Genomic DNA, 24737 nt, shown 5'->3' on the forward strand with positions numbered 1-24737 from the left:
TGTCCAAGGTTTGGATTTAAATATTAAATTTAACACAAGTCTGTATTATGTTAGGGGTTTATATCTATTTACCACTGTCTAATACACTAATTTCTTCTCTTCTTGGTCCTTTATCTTCTCTATTTCTTTCCTGTACCTGTTAGCATAACTTCTGTTCCTGACTTGTATGTCATATAACTCCTTGTTGTTTGTCTCATTGCTGATATGTCTATATTACTATTCCCTGGCGGTGACTTGGATTAGATCTGTGTGGACTCGATAATGGGTAATACACTATAACAGTTAACCTTGTTTTGTTATTGGACTTAAGTTTGTATTGTCCGTATTCTTCAATTAATTTATTTCTTGAGGCTGTTTTCTTCTACTCCTTATAAATGGTTTTTCTTTATCGAATACATTTGTTTCTTTCTGGCAATCATATTATCTTTCTTTTAAATTAAAAACTTTATTTTCAAAACTTTAGCTGTCAGCTTCCCCAATTTGTTATTTTTCTTTCTTAGTTACCTCACTCTTTTCTTTTCATGTCCCACAAATTTATTTTAAATCACTTTCTAATTCTAGTAATCCAAATTTTTATTACCAATCACATTTTCAATTTCGAAAATACTTTATTACATTATATTTAAATTTTGTTTGAAATTCATTATTTACTAAAATTTTTAATTGATCATATACTAATTTTTCTTTATTTTATCATGTCTTTCTCAATTTCAACCATATACTGAATTGGCGCCCCACGTTGGGCGCCAATTATTTGCAACCTTAATACTCTTTATTTTATTTTTTGTTACAAATAATTCTGTTAACAGTTGCTCCAATGTCGGAGGCTGGTCGTGGGTTAATTGAGATTTTCTTTTTTTAATTAATTTGTTTAATTTGTTCAGAGTATGGTAGGCATGGGCGCCAGTCAAATAAAATTGACGGGGATTATTTACGCCAAATGTAAAAAGTATAAATTTTTAATATTAATATAAATGAATTAAGCAATAATTCGATTAATGATAAAATTAAGTAAAGTAGAATTTAGTTTAGAACAAATTACATAAAATTAGTAAATTAGATTAGCAAAAAATTATATAATAATGAGGTACTCGAGAAACGGCTGTTTTCCAAGGAAAGCTTATAAAATAATAAATGAGTGGCAATTGAAAAATAAGTAATAATAATTATAATATAAAAATATATGCTGCATACATGCTTTTTAACAAGATGACGTCGTTTCAAATTCCAGGGGTTGATATTAATGTGTAACAAATCATCTACTGGCACCATGGAACAACAATATAGTTTTTACAAAAATGTTCGTTGTTTCGTGGACAGGAAAAATCGTAAAAAGGCCTAAAATAAATGCATTCTGTAGTACCTGGTATAAAAGAACAGATGGTAATACATAAGAAATGAATAGAGTTGAAATTATTCTAGTAGATTAACATTAGTATTAAATAACCTTTTTATATAAGTTCCTTTTACAATAAAATATAAATTAATCAAAAAATATTTGTTAATTTAAATGGATTTAATTACCTTAGTTGTTATTTGGCCTTCTTATTATAAAAGATATTATTTTACATTAATTATTGTCCTTCATATATTCTACTAGGTAGCTTAGATCTTCTGTTCTCCTGATTTCGCTGAACCCCTCGTCGTTCGGCGTTTTTCCAAAAAAACTTTACTTAGTTTTTACTATTGTTTACATCAGTGTATACCATCCGTCTCTACAGTACAATTTGCCTTTAATCTCTTATACCAGATGTCATCTTATATTTTAAATGCATTGATTTTATTTGACATGAGTTGTCCAAAGGTTTGCATTTACAATGCCCTAATGTTCATTATTAGTGAACTGTTACAACTCCTATTGGTCACACTTATTCAACTTATAATTTATTTCTTTAAAATCAGTTTTACCAATTTTATCTTTGCCTTTCTCTTTGATTTTTTAAAATCTTTGCCCCAACTCTCTATTACAATACTTACAAATTTAGTGTTGTTATTTGTAGCGGCTTCGGCTTGATCTATAAAAATCCTTACTGACTACATCAAAATAGAAATGAGTTAAGCCTTCTTTTTAAACCTCGCAGTATTTTAATCATAAATCCGAATGTTCCTTATGACATTAAACAACTGGTAAGTGTACAACGAGTATTATATACGCGCATATAGTGAATAAACACCGGTGCTATATTTCAATTATGTGCTGCCTCGTGTCATCTGGCATTGAGCATATTTTTTAGTAATATGGCGCGACGTGACAAGGAAGCCTCAAATGATTAAAATACCTCGTTGGAGGAACGCGACAAGAGATTAATCTGCCGCTAAATATATAAATTGCTCTGGAATTCGACTATTTACAAACATAGTAACTCCGATTTTAACATTAATAACTCTCGTCTCGGGCTAAAAAGCATGTGTTTTTACAGACCAGATATTAGAATTATTTTCGAACATCGTGTTTTACAGTGACAAATAGATGCTTTTTACAAGACCCGTCCTAGCTAGTTTCTAATTTGCGTCACGGAACACAAATTTTACATTTGCATTTTAAATACAGGCATCAATTATGGTGTTAGAACTAAAGTAACTCAATTTTTCTGTGTGCTGAACTTCACTGAGTAGTGTATTTCTGGATCCTTCCACTAATACATAAAATCGCAATTGGTTGTTTATTGTATAAAGTGCTGGTAGTTACATCTACCAATAAATCTTTATAATCGGTTAAATCCGTCGTAAAATCGCAGCTTCTAATCGTCATTATACTGTGATAAAATTATACCTATGCACCTATTCGTAAACATAAATAGATTTAACTGTCCAATTTACTTGACAGTTTAAAATATAGGTTTACGTATTTATTTTTTTACAGACATGAAAGTAAATCAAAATTCATATTGTTATAGTCAACTGCAACAAAGCGTTTGTACGAAATGAAATAATGAATTATTGTTATTTTTCACATAAAAAAAATTGGGAACATTAATAAATTGCGACTATGGATTAACATCCATCATTTAAAATGTATCCATGTTGAAAAAAAACCGTTAGTTATCCATACACTGCGTTCATGATGAAAGGATCAAATTCGTTTAAAATCAGATAATTATTTTGTGGAAAAACGCACGTCGATTAGTATTTTTAGTTGCAGATTGTTTGATATAAGAAAAATGTATACAGGGCGTCATCATTGATGTTTTTTAACGGATCACCCCGAATATTATACCATTTTTGAATTGTACGGTAAATTCTGAACACTTTTTATATACCGTATATCTAAAATCGGTTTTCGTAATAATATACAGGGTGTCCGATTAAAAAAAAACAATGATGACTGCTTATGTTCTTGAGACACCATGTATACAATTTTCTTATGTCAAAAAATCCGCAACTAAAAATACTAATCGTATCCGAACGTTTTTCCACAAAATAATTACCAGAATTTTAAACGAACTTGTTCCTTTCATTATGAACGCACTGTATAAATAGGTACCTACATCAACAATAATCTACATGCATTAGCAACAAATATTATTTAAAAACATCTAAGAACTACCAAGAACTTCATTTGGACTTTTGGACATTACATTAGTCTCAGTTATTTCAACCAAAGGGTATGACTGTCAAAAAATATAAAATCTTCGCGGATGCTGTAAGAGTAGAAATTTCAGTTTCCAGATATGGTAGGGGTTCTACAATATTCTGTGGATGTACATTTCGTGAAGTGATTGATGAAATTCTTTCTGTGACTGATATTTTCTTGAATTGACCCCCTAGTTAAGAAAGGATTATCAAAAAAACCTGAGTATCATCATCAGCAGGGTGTTCCTAGTCATCAAAGATGTGTAACGCAGACTCTAGTTACAACCCCAATAAATCAAATTCTCTAATTCTATTTGTAGAGATGCTTCTTTAATCGAGTGTTCTGTTAAAAGTATCTGGGCTGATCAGTATTAATTTTTTTTGACAAGAAACTCAATATTCCCTTCGCATGAGCTCCTCCTACTCTTATATTTACGATCTTCCCCTCATTTCCCTAAAGTCCAGATCCCTTTTTTGCAATTTCATCTGCTTTCTCGTTTCCTTCAATGCCTTTATGTTCTAATAGCTCAACATAGTTTTATCACGTTGGTGTTTAAGTCACTTTATATTGAAGTCTTAATGACATCTTGTTTGAGTCTAAAGCCTTGATTGGATGATAAGCCAGTTTAAGAGTATAAGCTCTTCGTTAGATTGTAGTGACGGTTTACTTGGATTCATAGCAACAGTGCTAAAACTTTTTAAGTTATTTGAACTTGGTCGACCATTTCTCTAGTACTTGTAGGGACTTCATCAACATGATTCAAAATTTGTATATCCCATTTATTGCACTATGATATTCTTATATATTTTCGGTCACAGAATCAGAATATGATCTCTGTTTTGACCCTACACGTCAGATTTTGTGTACATCGTTGGGATGTATATCTTGAATACTGCTTAATAGTGAATTTGAAGATCCCACACCCATTCAAAGCCAAACCACTCACCTACAAATTGTTAAACTAGGTATTTCATGGGTTTTTCATATCAACTTTATAATCTTGATACACCCTAACCTCAACCCCACATCATAACCCTGTAACTACATAATATACCATTAGTCGGAGAATGTGAATAATAGTGCGGAAAGGATCATATCTAATGACGACCTTGATGGGTCCCAAACTTTGAAATAGTAAACTCAGTAATCATATTACCCATTATCAGGAACCACCGTAACCTCCTGAGCCTAATAACTCATAATCATATGACCTGGAAACGGAGCGAACAAGACAAAGGAAATCAAAAGCGCAATATATTCAAGGTTGAGTAGCCTTGGAACTAAGACACAAGCAACTCCTACCTCACAACCCTTTATCAAAAATCACCATAACCTCATAAACCCAAGGACTTCATAGCCCTTTGAGACTGGGAAAGTAGTGAAATGATTTGGGTTCCTTCGTCCTGTTTATTACATTTCGAGTGTCAGAGCGTTATGTTGCTATAGGGTTTGTGAGGTTATGGTGATATCTGATAAAGGTTACTGAGTTCACTTTACAAGGTTTTAGAACCCATCAAGATGTATTATGTGGGTATAGTGTCTTGAAAGGTCTAGTTTACTATTATATGAGTATGAGTCCTTGGAATCTGCTACTGAGAACTTTTCCAGATATACACGTAAACTAATGACGTGGAAGCTGAAAACATAGGTTGGATTCAGATTCAGTGACAGATAAGGAATATAATGGCGTGTTTTACGGCACAGTAAATCCTTTTTTGTGAGTTTTTGTTATTAGCAGGTAAGGCCCAGTTTGAATTCTTTCACAATTATGGAGAGCTGTGCTACCTTATTTTGAAGTTATTTAAAATTTGAAGAAAATTCTTGTTTGACTTAAAAGATACAATTGAAACCATGAACCACAATGTATAAATATTCTTTTTGCGTAGATCTGTGTTGGCCAGGACCATAAAACAAACGAGCCAATAGAACGTAAGACGTCCATAGTTTCGGAAAGTAAACGGCACACCGCGATCGTCCGCGTGCGTGTGTCCGCAGATAGCGATCGCGCACGTCGCTTGTTTGTTTACAGCATCAGAGTAGGTCGGACCAAAACCGCCGCCCGATAAATCTGAAATAAATCACGATCGCCCCGCGCCAGGACGTTTAATTACAATGCTGAAAACCAATTATGAAATATTTAATTTATGAACGGAGGAACGGTCGCTCTTTCCCGCGGCATCGGCAGGGGCGTCTTGGCTTCTGTTTGTTTTAGAGTTCATCCGGAGCCGCTGTAAATTAACTGGACTTTTTTATCAATGGAGATATAGAGGCAATCGCGGCTACACTGAGAGAAGTAATTCAACTGTCGTTAAAAACCTTCAACATTTGTATCTACTCCGCCTGTCTTACTGGTCGTCGCAAATCAATAAAGTTTTTATAAATATGGTCCGAAAGTGACAGTAATTTTTTTTTCAACCCCCGGCCATGGGTGAAAAAAGATAAAATAAAGGGGTTTTTCAAGTTAACTCCAAAGGGGTAAGAGCTAGAAAAAGAAGTTTCTTATAAAAGTTGTAGAGCATAAAATTCTACATAAAAATGGTGGATTGACTTTTTCTTGTACCATTAAAATTAACAGAATTTGGGAGACTAGAAGTTAAGAGATGATTTCAGAAATTTAAAAAATCATAACAAGTAGAAAAATTAATGAATTTTATATATATTTTTTTCCAATTTACTCTTAACAATATAATCTATCTTTTTAGAGAAATAGATATACATATTTTTAAATTTTTAATAAAAAAGTTATAAACAATTTCACAAAATGAACGTGATTTTTTATCTTTGTCATAAAACAAAATTTCGAAAGTAACTTTTTTTATTTTAAATAATCGATCGAATGGCATAGAAATAAATTGTTTTAGTGTTAAATCATTAAAATTAACGATTAAAACATTTTAATTGTTTTAACTTTTTTATTAAAAATTAAAAAATATATCTATTTCTCTGAACAGAATGTTTACATTTTTTAGAGTAGATTGTAAAAAAATTATGAAATTAATTCATTTTCTTGCTTATGATTTTTTTAAATTTCTGAAATCATCCCATAACTTCTAGTCTCTCTAACTCTGATAATTTTAATGGTATAAAAAAATGTCAATATACCACTTATATGTAGAATTTTATTCTCTACAACTGTTATAAGAAACTTTCTTTTCTAGCTCTTACCCCATTTGAGTTATATTGAAAAACACCTTTATCTTTTTTCACCCCTGGCCGGGGGTTGAAACAAAAATTACTGTCACTTATTGTTATTATATACCCTAAACTAACTTATATCAAAAATTCAGGCAAGTTGACCAAATTGCGATTTAAAGGCTAATTTAATTGGACTATAAATAGATAATGAGATGGCATACGGGACTGATTAAAAAACATTTATATTTTCTGATAATTTGCTCATAGTTAAGTTATCAGCTAGTTTCATCAATCTACTTCAGGCATCTTAACCGTCAAAGGTCACACTAGTGCGAATTCGCACCACCGTTTTTTTTAACAGCTGGCATTTCTCAAGTAGCAGCTGCCGAGGGTTCCCTCACCACGACAATTCTTTCTATAGCCCATAACAGTCGAGCCGTACCACAGTTGACAACAGTCAGCCAAACTGGGGAATCTAAAAAGTCCGATCGGTGCGAATTCGCACTAGTGTGACTTTAGTATGGGCAAAAGTGTTGCTGAATTTATATCATATAATCTAGAAACAGAGTGAATTGAAATGCAAATTTCCGACTTTTTTCGCCTCATTTTACTTGTCGAATAGACTGAAACATTGTTTATTTAGTTATTGTTAATAATTTTTTTAAATACTTGTCAATATTTATGGATGATATTGTTTAAATTATATTTTTATATAAATGGGTGCGAAATGAACATCAATTTGTAGAAAAGGAACCAAAAATTACAACTTAAAAAAAAATGCCTATATTCGAGATGCCGGGAAAAATCGATATCATTTTGTCAGTATGGTGTATTTTTTTCTTAAAAATATACTTTGAACTTCAAAATTTTTTTTTTACCTTTTCTCTAGCCATTATACAGGGTGCGCCATTAGTGTGAGAAAGTAAAATAACTCCTTTGTTACTCATAATACAGAAAAAAAGTTTATATAAAAGTTACACAGAATCAAGAAACCTAAACTGCAAAATTAATTTGAAACATACAGGGCCATGAGTAAAAACGGGACACGCCAAATATTACATTTTTTAAAAGGAAAACCCTGTATATTTTTAAACATATGGATTTCTGAGAAAATTCTATATATGGCAATATACACAGTTTCACATTTTAGTGCGGGGTTGCCAAGTTATGTAGAAAATTCTTCAAATTTTGGAAAAAACATGACCTCGAAGAAGTTGTATTAACTTTTCACTACTAACACTTGGAAAGAGTTATAGGCAAATGTTAGACAAAGGCTCCTATATTAGCCAATATCGATATTTTATACAAGGCGTTTTTTGTAATACGATCATTTTTAGGAAGATCAAACTTGATTTCTAAAATTTTTCAAATGGAACACCCTGTATTTTATTGTTTTATTTTATTCACATATCGATCCATTACTTTTATTAGTTATTTCTGAAAAAACTTATTTTTTATTATTTTATAGAATACCAACAAATAAATATTAACTAATAAAATGAACTCAAAATGGAATGATAAATTATGAACTGACAAGTTGACAAAATGTGACAGTTTTTTCCAAAGCCATCTCGTGCGACCGAAAATAAAAATTAGTTTTTTCAGAAATGTTGCTATATCTTAAAAACTAACAACTTTAGGTGTAAAACATGCCTAATAAAAGTTGGAAGTGGACCGATATGTGAATAACATAGAACAATAAAATACAGGGTGTTCCATTTGAAAAATTTTAGAAAATCAAGTTTGAACTTTCTAAAAATGTTAAACTGTTTATATTGCCATATATAGAATTTTCTCAGAAATCCATATGTTCAAAAATATACAGGGTGTTTCATTTAAAAAATGTAAGATTTGGCATGTCCCGTTTTTACTCATAGCCTTGTATATTTCAAATTAATTTTGTCGTTTAGGTTTCTTGATTCTATATAACGTTTATATTAACTTTTTTCTGTATTTTGAATAACAAGGGAGTTATTTTACTTTCTCACACTAATAATGGCCCACCCTGTATATAAAAAATACGAATTAAAAAAGTAATTTTTCGAAAAACGTTTTTCTTTCAATCACATTTTTTATTAACATATTATTTTTATTTTTATAAACTAATTACCTCATTAGATATGTCGGAAAATTTTTCCCCAGTTTTGATACGAATAAATAAGACTTAAAACTTCAAATTTGGCAAAATCCCAATTCACACTAGTGTGACCTTTAAGGTGTCCCACGCCAACTGTACCTTTGAGGATTAATGATCGTCACAAATCAATAAAAACGCTCTTATGAATATGATCGAAATCTCTTATACGGGAAAATGTTTGCCCACGGTTAAGTTATCAGCTAGATTCATCAATCTACGACAGGCATATTAAGAGATATTTAAATATAATAATAATGTAATACTTTTTAAATTTTAACATCTTGTATCTCGAAAACGAAGCGTTGCCAGTCACATGTTCTGAGCAACTTCTTGTTATTGATTTGTCATAGAGTCCACCATTAAAGTGTAGAAAAATATATTAATACTCTGTATAGGGTGTTTTTATTTCAGTTTTTTTTTATCATTTTCACAGAATTAACTATTTGCAGTGAAACTGTTGGATGTTAATCAGAACTATTTAAACATACTATACATACACTAGGTATGTACATCTCGCGTTTATGCAGAATGGAATGTTAGATGATATTGCAACGTACTTATAAATATTTCAGGCCAGTCTGGACTCATTGGTTTCATTTACTTTTATATTTTACTCCTCTTTAGAGTCACTGCCGAATCTAAGAATCTAAGAATATTGGTACAGATCATGGAACTGCGAATCGGGTATATGTCCTTGAGATTATCATTTGTCAGATTAATTTAATACCGAATATAACCAGTACATAAATATTCAGCAATACAGTAATCAAATTTGCACTGAAAAATATTCATGTATGTGTACGCTACAGTGCGATACAAATTACCCGGTACAGTAGGACATATTATTCGAAACAAATGATGTCTATAGATGACATATTCAAAGAAATATCTCATGTATATTTTCTTTTGTCTTCCTTATTTGTATAAATTATATCCGTGGAAAAATTTATCCATTTTGTTTTGTAAAATATTTCAGATAACTTATTTATTAAAGATCTGATATACATTTTTTTACGTAATATTGTATTTCGTAGCCAGACACTGAGTTTTCTTAATTTGTGATCTTAATTTTTTTCAGTATCAAAGAAAAAATCAGTAAACAAAATATACAGGGTAGGAAAGTACCGATGGTCTATCTGAAGTTACGTGAGAGCGATAAAGTAAGCCATAGAAATCCGTGCGATAGAGAAGGATGGCTATAATGAAGGCCTCTCATAGTCACCGCCCGTTTCGCCCTTCCACAAATAAGATTCACTTCTTATTTGTGGAAGGGCGAAATGGGCGTTGACTATTAGACGCCTTCATTATAGCCATCCTTGTCTATCACATGGATTTCTATGGCTTACTTTATCGCTCTCANTCATAGTCACCGCCCGTTTCGCCCTTCCACAAATAAGATTCACTTCTTATTTGTGGAAGGGCGAAATGGGCGTTGACTATTAGACGCCTTCATTATAGCCATCCTTGTCTATCACATGGATTTCTATGACTTACGTTATCGCTCTCACGTAACTTCTGATAGACCATGGGTACTTTCCTACACTGTAATTTCCTCTTTAGATTTTTATTTTACACTTTATTTAACTTGGAACTTTCAGTTTCCATTTCTTGTGAATGATTTAAATTGATTTTCGTTTCATGAACTCTTCTCTTGCTGTAAGAGAAAGGGGCCGTTCGTTATTATTTACAGAAAGTAAACATGATTAATAGGTAGCGGTTTCTACTCCCAAATATAGAATTCATATTAATTGTTCGTCGGTTTTAATGGGTATCGCGATCTGTAATCTATACAAACAATATTCATATTTATCTTTAATATATCTAATGGTAATATAATGAGCTGAGCAGGTTGCTTGGCAAGTAATTACAGTTTTAACCGACTCCCAGTAATTAAGGACAGTAAATCAAGTGCCCTGGAACAGTCCAAAGCCATATTTGAATTTAATATCGGTCAAAAATCATTTATTTTTCTTCGGTGTGGCCACGGGAGTATTTCCACTTATCAACATTTCACTCTGAGTTGACCGAGAAAATGTAAATTAAACCATCATCATTCTTTGCATTAAATATCAGCTTATTAAGCTTCGTAAGCTTACCATGATAATTTACTCAGCTTTACGATTCATAAAAATTACACAAATCTCAGCCTTTGACTTTATACGGTCCTCGCTTTCTAAATCATACCAAATAGGAGGCGTTGGAAAGACAATTTTACATACTGCTGTCTGTCACATATCGGTTTGTTTGTATAGTCTTTCCGATCTCAATTGAAGACCAAAGAGCTAGGCAGTATGTACCAGGTTCGGTCGCTACACAGCAACTCGGCATTACCCTACACATATACAGGTCTGATCGAGCTAAATGTGCAGGCGGGCAAACGTTGTACAAACACAAGTGCACTGGGCGACTGGGCCATAAATTTCAGTTGTTGACAAATTGCCTGACAGTGCAGGGAAGCAATGCGGAATTATTTTATTACTTTATGGCAAGGATATGTTCATACCTTCCCGTTTGTTCTTGACGAGCAGTAAGTAATACATTTGAAAGAAAATGTAAATGTTTTTTATATGTCATAACCATCAATATAATAAAATTGTTTGAGGGCGTAAATAATTAAAATATGTTGTTGGCCAAATAAACATATAACAGAAATTTTCTACACATAGTATACAAATTAATATTATTTTTTTACCATGAAGTTTTTTAAAATTTAATAGGAGTAAAAAAAAATTTAAATTAAACCCAGAAGTCCGGACTTCAATCCTCTTGATTTTTCTTTTTGGTCTCGAATGAAAGATAGTTTATAAAGAATCTATTGGCTGGCGTGAAGAGTTGTGGCAAATAATATAAATCGCTGCCAACGAAGTCGGACGTAATCCCAAAGACTCGAAGATCTCCCAGAAAACGTGTAAAGTGTATCAGTATGAACGGTGGATTCTTCGAACAATTACTTTAATTCATAATTACGTATTTTATTTGTTTTATTGTTACTTGTTGTAATAACACGAATAAACACTTGGTTTGTTTCGCATTTAATTTCGCGTATTATCAAAACATAGTGTTCGTTAAACCGATTTTTCTCGAAAACGAATCGAGATACCGAAATGAAACAATAATACATAATTAATGAAAAAATGATTGCTCTTTCAGGTTTTGAATCAAGATTCATGTTAAACATACAGGGTAAAAAGTTATTTATAACACGCATCTTATTCGTCGCTTAAAAAATATAGTTTCACAAATTTTCAAGTTCTTAACCTAAAAACGATTTAAAATTTTAACTTTCAACACCCTGTAGTTCCGAAACTATCAACTTTCGGATAAGGCATGTTTGCGCCAATGATCACCATTTCACGTGTAGTACTTTCAGCTTTCGATTTTCCCATTGTTAATGAGTCACCCTGTATATAGCTGGTTTAATCAAAGTTGTCAGTATTTAAATGCAAAAAATGCAAACGGTCTATTCAACGATGTAAATATATTGAAATATGAACTGTTAGTTATTGGATGCATTGAAATAAGTTTTAATTAATTACTTAGACGAGTTTAGTTTATGTGGCCATTAATGTAATGCAAAAGGTCCCTTAATATACGTTTTTATCTATTAAAGATTTTAATGTTTTGTATTTAATGATTTCGTTAACTAAATTACGTTTTAGTGAAACGGAATGATTTTCTACTGAAATTAAATGATTTTAGATTTCAAGCGACTTCTAGTGATATCATTATTATATCCTTCTTTCACTAAACTTTCGAATTTCCGGCCAATTAGGGCGGACTAATGGAGTCGCTCGGAATAATATCCTGTGACACTGTCGATACGAACAACGGCGGAAGCCTCGAGCCATACAACCAAACAATACCTATCCGACCGCCCAAAACAATGAAATAATGACAAACCAAAGAAGCAACAATACCGCAAACTCTTTGCATCCTTTTGAAGTTGTACAGATTGGCTGTGTAACCCCGGAGCGTTGTAACTATTCTGTTTGCGGAAAATCGGCTTGTTAATGTTCTATAAAATAATTTTTTTCTCTCTCTGCTACATTAAACGGGTTTTGTTACTGCCTCCATTCATATTTCGTTAACAGAATTGTATTGAATACAACGTTAATTTATAAAATTTGGCTAGAAGCTTCGCTTAAGCTTCGCATTGAAATTTAGCAGAGTTAATTTACACTGAATGTATAAAGCAAGAGACGACGGCAATAACATATATTTTCGAAAAATGTCATATAAGTGCAGGGTGTTAATGAACTTATGTCAAATATTTTTGCCACATGTCCGCTATGTTAAAATGAGGTAAATACACGGATTTGTGTTGAGTAGAATGTAATTTTAAAATCTCATTGCAAGGAGTCACCTTTTGAGAACTGCTGATTTTCATAGATGTTCGATGTACCCACCATTTGCTTGCACACAAGCTTTAGCGCGACGTATCCAATTCGCTCGCACGCATTGCAACATTGCCACGTCCCCTCGAATTGTATTGCAAGCTTCGACAATACGATGTCACAGTTGGTCGATGTCATGAACTTCCGTGGAATATACAATACTTTTCACATATCCCCACAAAAAAGTCTAAAGGGGTGGGGTCCGGGAACCGGAGGGGCCATCTACCTAGGCTGCCGCGGCCTAACCAGCGATCGGGAAAAGTAATGTTTAGAAAGTCGCACTCTCCGAAAAAAGTGAGCTGGTTCCTTTGTCATGCAGTAACCACATATTTTGCCAAACATTTAATGGCACGTCTTCCAATAACTCCAGCAAGCGATTTTGCAAAACATCTAGATATGAGGCACCGCCTAAGCATCTAGGCAATTCAAAAGTCCTATTAAAGTGTCATTAACGATACCGGCCCATATGCACACTGAAAACTGTTGCTGAAAGGCACGGCCGTATTTCGTGTGGATTTTCGATAGTGGTGAGTGAGTGGACATTACGTATACCATTTCAACTTTCATCAACAAGTATTTGCGCTGTAAATTGAGGATTTCTTGCATGTTTCTGAATCAACCATTCGCAAAAACCTCGACGTACTGGAAAATCCTCAGGAATAAACGCTTGAACACTGAATGGATACAACTTAGCTTCTCGTAATGTCCCCCACACAACAGGATGCGAAATATTTACTTGCGGTGCGATATTTCTGGTGCTACGATGCGGATCTTCTTCGACAAGATCTAAAATCATCTCCTCGACATTTAAGATTCTTAGTGGTGGCCCTAGGCCACCGTCGCGATATCGAGCAGTTGTACTTCACCGGTGTCCAAAACTCTGCGCTACAGCAACAAATGTTCGCGGTGCGGGGGCACGTCGTTGAAGATATCTCGCACGGTACACTTGACAAGCCATGAATTATGAGCATATCATAATATTCGCGATTGCTAAAGTGCCATTTTCAAAAGAAAACCTGGAAATATGGCTATTAAATGTACTCTCGAAAAACAGCACAGCAATCACTACAACAATGTATTACAAATTGACAAATACTCGCCGCGATGAAATACATGTATTTCAGCAGTTCCAAAATAGTTTTAAACACATTTTTAATTACCTTCTTCCCCTTCTTTCTCTATGACCTTAAACTTCCGATACAAGTTTGTGAGTTTTTGCTCCTTTTTCACCCCCTTTAAATTTTTGACATAAGTTCATTAACACCCTGTATATGCACAGGGTAAATAAGTCTCGTTCAAATCAAACTAACTAGTTAATAACTATTAAAGGTAAATAGGCTCGTTTCCTTTTAGCCAGTTTAATAAGTTTGCTGGTAACTGATGAAGGCATAATAATATTAAAATAATGTTTTTATTTATTTTAGTGCATTTGTAGCAGTAACAGTTCATTTAATATTTACCATTCATAAAGTTCAATATTTAATAGTCTTGAAATGTGTGAGATTTAGTTTTCGTTTATTTAATTTAAACTAACTATGTACTTTGAATCTTACAATAATTTAAATGTAATATTATAAAAAGTTAAGTATTATTCTACGTATATAATAAACAATTGAGTAATTTTAATTTAAACGAATCAGACTCGAACTTACAGGTTCGTTTGATATTATATAATAATGTTCTCAGTGGAAAAAGAAACATTCATTCTGTGACACCAATCTATTACTTTAACAGTCGCGAGATCAGCTCGCATCATCCTGTATGCGGGAAAAATATTGTATGAAAAAATCACTTTCATATTTTATTAATCATATCTACTTATGTACTGAATGTAGATAATATTTAATATTTGGTCTTCATTTTGTTTCAGGTGAGTCAAAAAGAAGTTTTTAGTTCAGGTAATGTACGATTTATTTTTATTTCATTTTTTCTCTAAATTTTCTTGAATGATTATGTAAAACTTAAAAAAATGATAGTAGGTCAAGGCAAATACAAAATTTTTAAATTGTTTTGATAAAATCGGGACTAGTTCAGTCATTATAGTTTTTTTCGGGAAAAAAATACTATTGAAAGTTTCTCTGCGGAATATTGTTCGGAAACGTGTTATAAACAAAACATCAAAAAATCAACTCGAGACTAGTTGGGAAACTTTATTTAAACAATGGTCAAAGTTATGAAAAAGTGGTTTTTTGACTCGCGTAAAAAAACTGTTATTTATAGCGAAACAAGATTTAAACAAAAAAGGTACGTATTAAACAAACCTGTAAAATGAGACAAGTCCGATTAAATTCCGATAATTTGTTTATGCCTGAGAGTTCAAAAATGGTCGAAAATTGACGTTTTTTTCAATTGCTAATAATTAATCCAGTTTTCATCGTAGACACTACTTGTAATTCAGGATTTTTGAAGTTTTTTGCACCCTTAATAAGTGGTAAAAATTTCAGCCCGAAAGCTTCATTAGTTTGGCGTTGGCGAAATTTGTTGTCTAAGAAGATGCTGTTTTCAATTTTGCTTGCAGTTCAAAGGGGCAGGCCAACGTTTTATAACTGGGAAGAAAGTACAAATTCGGCACAAAATATCCTAGAGATGGGATAAACAGCTGACAGACTTTGGAGTTGGTAGCCTCATTTACTATAAAAGTTGAAGTACACAAAAAGATCTAGTTAATATTTTATAAATATTTGTAAAATTCGAAAAACGAATTTTTTGTAAATTTCGGGTTGATTTAAAAAAGAGTCATCTCGATACGTTCATTATTAACCGAGATATGGCTAATTTTTCCAGTTCCATCCATTTGAAGCCGCTCAATCAGTTAATACTAACTAAACTATACTATTTCATTTTATAATAATTGCCTATCTTAACAATTTAAAAAATATTAAAAATTTTTCATTCATTTTTAAACAAATTAAATTTGAAAAATTAAGTTCTCAGTAAATGCATATGTCAATATTGTCAATACAACTATTTTGGTACAAAAGCAACTAATGATCGAATCGAAACTCTACAACGCTTGTGAGCTTGGGAAAATGAATTGAAAACGGCATCTTCTTAGATAACAAATTCCGCCAACTCCAAACTAATGAAGCTTTCAGACTGAAATTTTTACCACTTATTAAGGGTGCAAAGAGCTTCGAAAATTCTGAATTACAAGTTTCTGCGATAAAAATTGCATTAATTATTAGCAATTGAAAAAAAAACGGCCATTTTCGACCATTTTTGAGCTCTCGTGCATAAACAAATTATCGGAATTTAATCGGACATTTTACAGGTTTATTTAATACCTATATCTTTTATGTATAAACCTTTTTTCGCTAGGAATAACAGTTTTTTTACGCGAGTCAAAAAACTACTTTTCCATAACTTTGACCATTGTTTAAATAAAGTTTCCCAACTAGTCTCGAGTTGATTTTTGATATTATGTTTATAAGTTTCCGAACAATATTCCGCAGAGAAACTTCTAATAGTATTTTTTTCCGTAGCGGGCTTTTTCTATAATGTCTATAATCCAATTTTTTTAAATACTATTACTACTCTATATCCCATTTTTTTTAATACTAGTTTCATAATGATAAATTTTTTTTTGTATATAAAATTTGGAAAAAAAAATCCTAAGCTAGTTTTCTATAAACTGTTTATTTTTGTTCAAAATACGTTGATTTCGTTCGAATACAAGTAAAATATTTTCTTCCACGAATCTGCCAGTTATACTAACCTACCCAAATAATGTACAATAAATATTTATCAACATCTGTACTGTCGATTGTTTTGCCTAATTTATTATTTCGTCTGCGTCGTCTTTGGCTGAAACGAATGCAAAACGATTACAAATTTATTCTCGAATCATTTGTAAACCAATACAATAATAGTATGTACTGTTTTTCATTTAACAAACGAGGTATGAAATATTCATAATTTTTGTTAATAAACATCACTTACGTGTTCGTAATTACGACTTAAGTACAACACGTATTATTCAAATTAAAACTATGTATTGTCATTTTATGCGCCGCATATTTAATTTATGAATTGCAAATTATATTGACGTGCAGATTGTACAGATAAACAGGGTATATTATGCATGTAATTAAATTAGAAAAGCTATTACTCATTTCTGTATGGAAAAGGAGAGCAACGTGTGAGTAGCATTTTCCGCGTTCGAAGCGGGTCACAGGTTTATGCGAGGAGGGGGCGGTATATTAGGTTAAGGTTTTTAATGTGTATTTTTGTATTAGAATGAGGTCAGATTTAACATAAATTTAGTTAGTCTGGATTCCTTGGCAGTTGTCAGTATTGAACAATGTCGGGGTTTGTTGCCAGTTTAGACTTCATAGCAATTGTAGAGGTATGTCACTCTCTTCTTTTGAAGTAACTGAAGCTAGAGATTAAGTCCTTTTCACCCTTCGATCACATTTTGCGTTCCGTTTTACGAAAAAAATATAAAGAAAAAAAAAGTTTCTAAATTCAATGACTTTCTAGCGGACTAATTTTTTAAGAAATTCAAATATGTGGACAAATTTTTTTGGCTCCAAAGACGAGGAGGCCCACGAAAAAGTGTCTTAAGGGGGTTCCCCTCCAAAAGACGTAACACTATCAGATTCCATATGTCATGAAACCCCTGTGTACCAAATTTAGTTATTCTCGTACAACAGGTTTCTGAAAAAGACTATTTTTAGGGGCGGATTTTAGGGGGCTGTAACTCCGAAAGACGGGGCCACTTGGCAAACAAATATTTAGGTGTCCTAAATTTGTCTTAAGACCATGTGACCAAATTTAATTGCATTAATTTCGGTACACCCGAGATAGTTCTTCCCTTCAGCACGCCCCTGCTATTGCAAATATTCATGCCTACTTTTATAGAGGGTGGTCCCGAGGTAATAGCAAAAATATTGCGATTTAGCCGAACTTACCTTAGTCCAAATGTTGATAGTTAAAGAGATATATAGTAGGATCATATTCGATGCAAAGTAATAAATCATTGCCTGTCAAGGGATCCAGTGCCATACGCTTTTAAGGGTTTTAGAAATTGAATAATTTCTTTATACATTATGAAGGGACGAAGGGATCATTTCACGTCTGGCACCCTTGTCCCTACAAAAATTCCTTTATTCTCATAAACTATTTATTTTAAATGTAATTTATTGTAAATCCAATTTGTTTTTTAATTTCCACAAATGAACTACATTTTACCTCTGTACGCGCCACTGTTGTTTACTTGTTTTTTGGAAGCTCTCTCTGTTTTACGATCGAGCTAGCCAGGTTAGTATTTGACGTATAACCGACCACTTCCTACACTCGATGCACCTGGGCGACTACAGCTGCTACGAGAACACAATCGGTATGATGCGGTATTTCAGATTTAACATTGAATTTGATTTTAAATTTGAAATGGTTCACCTTACGCCTCCTAAAAATGATGACACGATTTTCCTGTGATAAAAGACCGACAACTTTTTGCTCTACTTTGCATCGAAAATATTATTTTAGTTTTTTTTTTCATTTATTCCTTAACAATGTAAATATGCTCACAAAATTTTGGGGTTTGGAGTTTTTTAAGTAGATGAATTGAAATCTGTTCACATTTTGGTTAAAGATTTTAGAGGGCGCTAGCTGCAGTAGATTTATAAACGACATAATTTTTTTATACTTTAAGGTATCTCATCTTTGCTATCAAATTCTTATTTTACAACTTTTTTACACAAAAGGGGTATACTTTATGGAGGTAGCTGTCTCGCAGCGTTTTCGAGATATTTGGCTTTAAAACTTCCAATGCAGTTGAATTAAATTACAATTAAGTACATATTAATTTAGCGGTAAAGTTTTTTAAAATCAAATAATTGACTTTTTTTTGACTTTTGCTGTCATTTGTATGCTACTTTCCATTAAGTATTATTCGCACCTAAATAAAATTACATCTTAGCTTACAATAATTGTATGTACATAAATGTGAGATAGAATGCCGAGACTTTCGTTTTTGGCGTTACATGAAATTAGTTGTTTATGGATAAACTATAATAAACATCTGGGAAGAACTTTGGCAACAGGATTTAAATGCTGCAAAGTCATTTTGCTTTAAGAATTTATAGGTACTTTAAAATAAGACAATCTTTTTGCAAACGCGTTGATAAATGTGTTGGAGGTGAATATTTTGAACAATTATTGTCAAAAAGGCATATTTTTTACTAATGTTTACTATTTTACTGTTCATCACAATTCTTAATTCTAAATAAACCCTTGTTTTTAACATTTCTAAATTATTTTAATTATTTCAAAGCCAAATATCTCGAAAACGGTACGAGACAGCTACTTTCATGAGGTATACCTTTTTTGTGTAAAAAAAGTTTGAAAATGAGATACCTTAAAGTACAAAAAAGTTATGTCGTTTTCAACACATTCAATCTACGACAGCTAGCGCCCTCTATGAACTATAATCAAAATGTGAACAAATTTCAATTCCTCTACCCAAAGAACCTCAAACCCCAAAATTTTGTGTGTATATTTGCATTTATCAAGAATTAAATAAAAAAAATATAAAATAATATTTTAACATTTAACACCTGTATCTTCTTAATTATCAACTTTTGGACTAAGGTAAGTTCGGTTAAATCGCAATATTTTTGCTTCGGGAATCTACTCATGAATTTTGGCCTATTACCTCGGAACCACCCTGTATGTTCGTTGTTAAAGATTCTTCAAATCTTCCTTTTTTCTTTTTATGTCCAATATTTTTCCTCTTAAGTAAACCAATTATCGTAGCATATATTGAAATATCAACAGCTTTATGCAAAAATGGTTTGAGGATAGAGTATTCAGCTGATAAGCTTCCTGGAGACTTTAGGATTTCATTTCTTGAAACAAAATAGAATAGACAAGAAGCGGGAACTCATACGGGAAAATTCACAATTTTTCAAGGTAATAGTAGAAATTACTTATAGTTTTTACCGCTGGGGCCGCTAGTGTTCCTTGTAGACCGACACATTTTCATTATTTATTATTTTATTTGTCTAATTCGAAGTAGCTTACATTATTTATTCTAAAATTTTTAACACATCACAAAAACGGCATGATTGATTTTTAATTCAAACTGCCGCTTTCTTTATCTCCCCTCTACTATTTCAATGCATATGGGACACTAGCGCCCTCTAATTTGGTAAGATATTAATTTGTTTATTTGGAGTTTGTGCTCCTTCTGTAGTCTCCATAGTCTGAATCGTCACTTTCTTGAATCATGACTTACAAGAAGCTTAAGTTATGGCATAAATATTATCTTGGAGAAATTTCTAATGTCAGCAGATGCCACTTTACAATAAATATTCAGTTTCATAGTAAACTAAAGCGAAAATTCTTTCATCGTGTACGACTTGTTTGTTTTATATATATTTTAAAATATTGAATTCTTTAATTAAATTTGTTCAATATTCGAGCGTGCAAATGAATGTCATAAACAATGCGCTCATTTACTGGTTTCGCACATATCATCAACCGGTAAAGAATACATACCTTAAAACTCAATATAATGTTTCGTCTCTTGAATTGAAGATTAAAAACAAGACATGTTTTATAATTATGTAGGTACTTGAATTAACCTAGAAACGATAGTTATGAAGGTTAAAGGTTGATCTGGTATTAACTGTTGAAGTTGTTACATATAACTGTTATTCAAAACATCCATAAAGTCGAATATTTTTTCCCTCCACAATTACCGTTTAATGGCCTAAATAAAGTAGATATTTATATTAATCCAGTAAAATGTGTGACTTAAAACACAACCAAGCCGTTCTAAGCATTAACAAACAAGTGCGAACGAATTAAAATTCCACTAATAGACCTATAACATAAACTGGAAGGGTGTCAAGTTTAGAAAACACGTTTTCGTTCTCACGCACTTTCGCGGTAATCCGGGAGGTCGTAGTTTTTCTTTAACAAGTGCCGACTGCGACGTTTATTTAGGTCCGTCGTAGCGCCAAGTGCCCTGAGCAGTTAAGGAGCCTGTCGCGGGTCCGTCAAGCGCTTGTCGTTCGACTTCGAAAGTCCTGAGATTCTACTTAGCGGCTGAACAGGAGCGGAATGCTTTGAATTTCTCGAAATGGTCCGCCCGACTCTGGCGCTTCGCACGTGACACACTCTCCGATTGCGACAATTAAGGATCGGATTGAAGCCGCAAAAAGGGGACGAGCCTGTGCGGTTTTACCGTCGGCTCGTCGGGAATGCAATAATTCATTAGCGTTGATACGAATTTAACATTCCGAAATGTCTTTCGGTGTAAAGCGTCGTCGTGATAAAGATTCGGGACTAGTTCTCTCAAAATAAACAAAAAAAGGTTTCATTATTATTAAACCGGAAATAAGAAAAAGTTTCTAGAATGAGTGAGGTGTAAAGAAATTAACCGAAGGTCTTCTCGCTAAAACAACTGGACAAATAAACTTTTATTCTAAAATGCATCCTTCCAAAAATACAGGGTATTGTTAAGTTCGCAAAAAAATGTGTTTTCTTAATACTTCAGGAACTTCTTAATAGGCCTTAAAATATAGAGTTGCACGTGACTTTTTGTTTCGGCAAACTGAATTTATCACTAAAGATGCTAAATTTATGTACAGGCCGGCCCATTTTCGGTGGGATTTCAGGGTATCTCAGAAACTACTAAAGACATGATAAATCTGACACCACGTTCTCGAGCTCGATTTTCATGGCAAACTCGACTGTCAAATCAGAAATTTGCTATCTTCATTTGTTTCTGAGTTACAGGGCGTTTCTCGTTATTGTGACACTTTTGAACATGTCTGTATCTCAGCTGTTAAATAAGTTAAAGTTAAAGTGAGAACTTCTCAAGACTAATTCTTTGGCGTAGAATTGAATGCCGCTATTAGATTTTTAGTAGATCTTAAGAATTCGGAGTTATGACGCAAAGTTTATTTTTTTTAAATTGAAATAGTAGTAGTTTCTGAAATACCCTGAATTCCCATCGAAAATGGACCAGCCTGTACAATAACATATTAGTTTCCACAGTCATAAAAATGGGGGGAAGATTGTTTACAGGATGGCTATTGTATAATTTTTACGTAAATTCAAGTTTTTCGCTTATAACTTTTTTCCGTTCATTTCCACGAGGAAGCAGTAAAGTACTTTTTTCGTCTTCAAAAGACCTACAAAAATAGCCCTTGAGCGTCAAAAAATATTGATTAGGTCCAAAGTTATGAACAAGAAGAAGTTTATTTATGACTTTTGAATTAAACATTTATAGACTGCATTATTATTACCAGAACGTTTTGGTATCGCATCCTCTCATTAATTATCGTCTAATAACTCACACGAAATCTGGAATCGGTAAGTTGAGTAGTTTACAAATTATGGAATTATAAATAAATTAGGTAATTATTAGTCTGGACGATCCCGAGCATGTTCCACAATCGCACTGATTTTTTTCATGGTAGATTTAAAAAAAAAATTTTACACAAATTCGTGTTTATTTGGATGAGAAGTAAGAGCGATATGTTCAACCTTTCTATAATTAGGTACGTGTCTAAAAAATATAACAAAATTGGGTTTGTACATGATCAAACTATTAGAAATTCGTAATAATTTTAAAGACTCAAAACACATCCGAAGATGTTCAGATATTAAAACATGACATTAGTTGTAAGAAACATTTTAAATTAGGATCTATTCGATTCTGAATTTTGTATAACAAGAATAAGGCTTCAATGTACTACTCTTAAGACATGCTTACAATTTTATCTCGAGTGTAGAACAACAAGAATGACAATTAACTTGCGACATTAGTCAAAGTTGAATTCATTATCCAAAACTTACTTAACAGTAATTAATAAATAGGCAGACGTTTCTTGATCATGTTACTGATACCTCTGTGTAAGTTGCAATTTAGATAAATGATTCTAAAAGCTTCAAACAAATACAATTGATATTCATTTAAGCTTCACAAGAGTTGCAAAGTGTAAATAGTATATAGTAACTTATTTCTTGAGTAGAATCCACCTAGCATAATTGTATTAACTGTATACCCACCTATAGAACCGCAATAGTTACCTATGTTCCGAATGGTCCATTTATTAAAATTAATATGTTCATTTCACAGCAGGGAATTCGAGGAATGATAATTTCATAAATTTAGCTCACTTTATTAGCATAATGAGGATGGGCCATTGAACAATTCATTTAACAGTTAACTGTCAATATGTTGTATATTTTAGTTTTGTAGACGAGATATATTTTAATATTTTTAATACACAAGGGATTATTTGTATTTCAACCACTGTATGCTGTTGATATTATGGATAAATTTACCTAATTCGATATTAAAATAACCCGCACGCTGTCAGGCTGTTTATAAGATGAATTTATTTTATTGAATGTCATCATTTTGGCTTATGGGAGCTTATAAAACTAACCTATCGTTCGGCATAAGCTTTATTACAGCTTTATAAACCCGTTGAGACTGTTAGAAGGAGGTGTTAATTATTTGTTTATTGTGGTTTAAAGATAAAATAACCATAAAATTATAAAGTGTATTGTATGAGCTTATTGCAACTATTATAAAACCACACTGATTTCATTTGCCGAGTTTATTTCACCACCAAAGAAACGCATCGTCCTGCTGGAGAAAAACTTATTTATAAATATTTAATTTTTTTAACAGCAAAAGGATTTTCTTACTCAGAAAACCAAAATATCAGTTTTTCAAAATGTTGCTTTACTTCCATCCAGACACATAAGTACATTATAGTGTTTCCAACAGAAGTTAATCATACTGGAAATGTCAAAAATACGAAAAATATTTCGTTTAATAATAATAATAATAACATTTATTATCCCTTTATATATGTATAGAACAAGTTAGTATTACCACAAATGTTACAAACATACAATCCACTACACAAATGTGTCAGCAAGATACTCATTTATAGTATGTAGGCAGTATTTTTTTACATTAGTTTTAAAAACTATTTATGTCATTAATTTATAATGTGGTGCTAGATGATTGTATTCTCATGTACAATGGAGATTTCTAAAATTTGGTAGTTTTATGCCCTGGAATACACAACAGGTCTCTATGCCTAGTCAGATAGTCATGGTAGGAACCACTTTTTGCTAAATTATTCGCAAATTCTTTATATTCTCTTTGACTCTGCAAAGCATTACCAAAAACTCCACACCATAATTTAGGTGACTATACACAAGGATATAGTACATATTAATTACAGCAGAAATTGGTAAACAATTTCTGATGCGAGAGATAGCATAATATGATTTATTGAGTTCTTTACTTAACAACTCGTCGATATGTCGATAACAACAAGTCGATATGGGCTGACAACGTAAAATTCCTATCTACAATAATCCCAAGAAACTTTGAGTAATCAGTTGATTTTATGTTTAAATTATTAAAAGTTAGGTTTAATTCTTTATTTACTCCATGATTCTGGAAGTATTGCAATTTGTTTTCTCAACATTAAGTATCAGGCCATTCTACTCCAATTTA

This window comes from Anoplophora glabripennis, unplaced genomic scaffold, assembly GCF_000390285.2.
Source record: "Anoplophora glabripennis isolate ALB-LARVAE unplaced genomic scaffold, Agla_2.0 scaffold567, whole genome shotgun sequence".
NCBI lineage: Eukaryota > Metazoa > Arthropoda > Insecta > Coleoptera > Cerambycidae > Anoplophora > Anoplophora glabripennis.